The following is a 5,240-nucleotide window of genomic DNA, read 5'->3' as shown; positions in this document are numbered from 1 at the left end:
TATTCTTACTGATTCAGAGATCCAGAATGTATTTGTCTGCTACCCTTTTTTTATTACAGCACCCTGAAGCCACAGAGCAAAATTAACACCATGTTTTCAGGAAGGAGAAAAAAGTGTTTACTTTGGGAAACCACCTATCTTACCCCAGTCTGCAAACAGAGGAGAGTTGGGTGATTACCCAGCTCACTACTGATGCCAGAGCAGCCCAAAAGGGAAAGGTAGAGAACAGGATTCACTCTTCTCCAAAAGGGTATTTTTCTCTGTGTTTGTGTTGTGGAAGTATAGTACTTAGCTACCCCATTGCATCAGAGGTACTGCAGGACATTACAAAAAGAGGAGCATTATGTCTCCTTCAGCGATGGGGAGACAGAGGCAAAGAGAAGTCTCACAGCCAGCTCAGGATTACCCAGCACCACAGAGCCGGTACGAGAAATCAGATACCCCACGTGTGAAGGCTACACCCTTACACTATGCTACAAATTACCTAAATAGGAAAACCAGAGCTGGACTCAAACCTACCCAGAGGTGTTCTTACCCACCACCAAGCCAAAGACTCTGCCCTAGCATGGTGTAAGGTCTCACGCAACCACTGTTTCTGTTACTACAGCATTCGGGTGCTTTCAGAGGAAAGACATCCCATTGCAGGACTCCCAACTCAGGATTAGTTGCATGAAACATTCCCAGTCAAACCACCCTGGGTACCCTTGCTGTTCCCTGCTGACAAGCAACTGTGGTAGCTGCAGTCTTAACAAAGAGGCATTCAGGTTCAAAACCTGGAGCTGAAAATTCAGTTTAAATTTTGGTACAATCACTTCTTTAGATTACACGGATGGCACAAAAACAAGTCCTTGGACAAACTGTTGGGGTACTTTGGTGAACAACTGGCAGCTATCACAGCTGCCCGCAGCACAGCAGCTCACAGGGCCTTTGCAGTGGGCCAGGCACCCAGGGCACTGGGCAAGACCTACCGTCTGCCCTGGCTCCAGCAGAAAAAACACCAAACCAAACCAACCACACAAAACAACAGTGGTGGTGAAAGACAGACTTTGCTAACCTGACCTCTTATTTTTCAGATAAGGTCTTTCTCATAGACCTCTGCATAAGGCCATGCCCAGGGCCAAGCTGCTGTACATGGTACATAATTATTACTGTCCAGGAGTAATAACTGAGAATTACGACTTACTGAAGTACACCAAAGCTGCATCTGCCTCTTGGAACCACGGAGGATCAGGAAGCACAGAGGGAGCTCAAATCCATAAGACCTGCTCAGCTCTGACTCTGCAAATACTGTCACTGTCCTAAAGAGATTGCAGGCTAAATTTAGATGGGATATGCTAAACTCAAATAAAGCCCATCCCAGTCAAGCAACAATAAGAAAGAGAACAAAAGGTATAAACACATCTATTGAAGCATATTTGGGGAGATGCAAGAATGCTGGTTTGGCAGGCAGTTTTGCATCAGCTCACTTGTGATAAGCACAGAGTGAGGCATAAGGCATTCAGGAGGTTTTAGTTCCATCTTAAAATGTAATAAAACGTTCTTTATTTTCACCTTTACTTATATGATTTAAAAAAAGACTGCAGAAACAATGACATTCCTCAAGGGTCCATTGCTATATGCTGATACTATGCTTTCATTTGAAAGGAGAGAACAAAGCCTATTTAAAATCTTTTAAGTAACTTGCTGTCATTCGGTTTAAAAATGAATAATCAAAACACTGAGAGTAAAAGGCTTTTTTGTCTCTAAGGCAGGAAGGGAAGTATTTTTCAAACCTAAGTATGCACAACAGAGCCTGGCCATGAGCCTATTGGCATCTGTGTGTTGATCCAAATGAATTTTAAGATATCTGTTCTCCCAGAGGATGTGTACTGTTCAAAATAATAAATAAATAAATAAATAAACAAAATCTGTGACTGCTTTTAATCTACCTGAAATATGGGACACAGACACAGCATATTTTATACTTGCTTTATACTATATGTTTTCCTTTTAGCTTGCTGCAGCATTATTAGGATGTTTCTGTTCCTCTATCTACAGTAAATAACTAACATTTCCCAGAGAACCCAGCCAGGGCCTTATAAAGCCATCTGCTTTTATCTTAGCAATGAATTCTTCTTACAGATAGACGGTACAGAACAGCTCACACTGTCACTCCAACAAATTATGCTGCTGTTTATTTAAGTAATAAAGGAATTTGTTCCAGTTGTGGGTTAGTCCCCCTCCAGCCCCCAGCATTTGCTCTCCACATGTGGTTTGCTTCCTTAAGTGTTGATTTTTCATAGCTGTGAGACTTTTTCCTGCCTTTTATCCACCAGGCTAATTGCCTTCTTATTCCTTTCTGTTTAACGAGAGCTGACATTTAGCTCAGCGCTCTGTAAAACAGGAAGGGATGTAGTTCCTGTTCCAAGGAGGTAACAGTTTAAACTGACCTCAGATAAATTGGGCGTAAGGGGAACGGACAAATCCAGCCTTGTGATTATTTGAAATTCTTTGTTGTCAGAGGGAAGATGTGGTCAAGCTCCTTTGCCCCGTCCTCCCGCATCCCAAAATGATCCATCTCCCAACGAGCAGCCCCTTAACCCAGCTGCCAGAAGCCATTCTCAGCTATTCATAGCCTCCTCGCTCGAGCAAACTGGTCTCTCTGCTGCTTGCCAAAGGGACCACAGGTCACCTCTTACTAGGGAGGACTTTCTTTGTGCAAACAAAGCCACAAGGAGCCACCTGCCAGGTTCTCCGTTCACCTTTTAAAAGTAACACAGGTATGAACGCCTGTATTAGTTACTCTGTCACACACCCCCATGATAATGTAAGCCCCATCCAATAACGTACAGCTGCAGAAACTTTTCTTCCCCTTTAGACCACCTAATGAGCCCAGAGATATGCCCTCATTTATCCGCAGACAGCTCTCTTGCACATCTCCCAGATCTGTAAGAAAATCCTATTTGTTAGTCTGAGCAACATGGGAACTGAGATTCCTTAAAGTAGAAGCTTTCTTAAGGAAAGGTGCCATTTCTGAACACCAACTATACTTACAATGACTAAAATTCATTATAACACAAGCAGCAAACATTTTAAAAAACACATATGGTACAACATGCATAAATTCATTTACTCCATTGTACCCATTTCTGACTAGACAAAGCAACAGTAGATGTTTAAAAATAAAATCTGTACTCCAAAACCAAAGCATTCACTCACATTCCTGCAAGCCAGATCTGCTGAGTCAGGTGTTGCTCTGGTCTCTGGCTCCAACTCTGACAAACCCATTTGATTCTCTTGTAACAATGAAGCATGTGTTTTACTTTCTTTACTACAAAAACTGATATCCGAAAGAATTCCATGAATTTTACAAAAGAATGTAAAGATGACATATATCTGTCAACCTGACACCACCCCTGGTTATTTAATGATTAATACACAATCACTCTTGGTTAATAAAAAAAAGAAACAAACAGGTATACACCCGAGGGTATTCACCAGAGTCCAGGAAGGGTTAACAACCCTCCTGAGCTTTAACGTCTAAAGCTGAAATTTCCCCTTATGTGAGCTGGGAACCTAAGACCACTGAACCCGCTGACTAGAGGGCTATTTTGTTTGTTTTCCTTACACCAGGCCTTTGCTGTTGACTTGTAACCTCTTTGGTACCTTTCTAATTCTGCCCTAAAGGAATCGAGTTAATGTAACAGAATTGCACTAGCACACACATTTTGCAAGAAAGGTTGATCTGAAGTTACAGAGTATTTTGGCTGGAGAAGAGGTGCTTAAGCTGCTTGGTCAAGAGAGCATTATGGAGGTAGAAAAAACTTTCATAAAGAGATTTCTATATTGGTACAAACTTAGGTAATGCCTTATCTGAGTTAGACAACAAATAAGTAAAGTAACAATTTAAAGAAATGTCAAAAGTTGCTCTGTATCACAGGGCTGTGCCTACTTCCTCGTCATTACAAACAGGGCAAACAATTTCCATTCACTTGAAAAATTTTTATTCAAAGTAATCAGATTCTAAGACTGCAGAATATAAATAAGGGATATGAGATTTTTAGAAAAGAAATACATACAAAGAGAATTAGAAAACACATTAGAGCATACTGAAAATAACCTCTCCTCTGAAGAAAGGCTGAGAGAGCTGGAGATCTTCAGCCTGGAGAAGGGAAGGCTCCGGGGTGACCTTATTGCAGCTTTTCAATACTTAAAGGGGGCTCATAAAAAAAATAGAGAGCAACTTCTTGCTCAGTCAGATAATGACAGGACAAGGGAGAATGGTTTTAAACTAAAAGAGGGGAGATTTAGGTTAGATGTTAGGAGGAAATGCTTGACTCAAGAGGGCTGCACAGAGAGGTTGTGGATGCCCCGTCCCTGAAGTGTGCAAGGCCAGGCTGGACGAGACCCTGGGCAACCTGATACAGTGGGTGGTGTCCCTTCCCATGGCAGGGGCTTGGAACTGGGTGATCTTTAAGGTCCCCTAAAACCCAAGCTATTCTATGATTCTATGGAAAATACAAGTTATAAAAGTTAGACAAGTTATAAAAGTTATAAAAAGAAGGTGCTGAAAGTGAAGGAGTAATACAAGGCGTGTCTAAATGAGACATTAACTACTTAATCGGGTAAATATAGGCCTCCGTCCCCTTGCTCTTTTAAGTATTACAGAAAGAGAAATACAGAATCTTACTCCCAAGCAGAGAAAGTAGGCTGTGCTCACCTCTGCATTAGTCCATCTAGCTAATATTGATAAGTGAACTAAACACAACGCTAATTTATGCACCTTTTGTTATAAAAACCTTGTATCTGCAAGTGATCAAACCTGAAGATCCTGAGCCTGTACAAACCTACAGATTTCTCTGAAGGTCGGGATCTCGGACTTGCATGTTCTTTCTCTTGGTAGCAAATAAACTCCAAAGTTACTTCTGCACTGCCTCTCCCCTCCCCCTAAAAAAGCTATCACAACTTTCAGGTGAATTTGCTCTCATCCCATTACAAAGGGAGCTAGACCATCAGGAACTCACAGAAATCCTTCTGTAAAATTGTTTGTCTGTATAGCATCATAAACCACAGCATCAGGTAATTACTAGCTTTGATCAGCTCAAACAGATGAAAGATGATTCGCCAAGAATCATAAACAATATGCAATATAAAATAAGAAACACTTAAAAGGCAACTTATTTTGAATAATATAATACTTTTTTTTACCATGATATTCACTTCAGTGTTTTGCACGGAGAAGCAGTTTCTTAAACAGAATA

The sequence above is a fragment of the Cygnus olor genome, chromosome 8 (genome assembly GCF_009769625.2).
Source record: "Cygnus olor isolate bCygOlo1 chromosome 8, bCygOlo1.pri.v2, whole genome shotgun sequence".
Taxonomy (NCBI): domain Eukaryota; kingdom Metazoa; phylum Chordata; class Aves; order Anseriformes; family Anatidae; genus Cygnus; species Cygnus olor.
The sequence above is the reverse complement of the archived record's forward strand: the minus strand, read 5'-3'. Positions refer to the sequence as shown.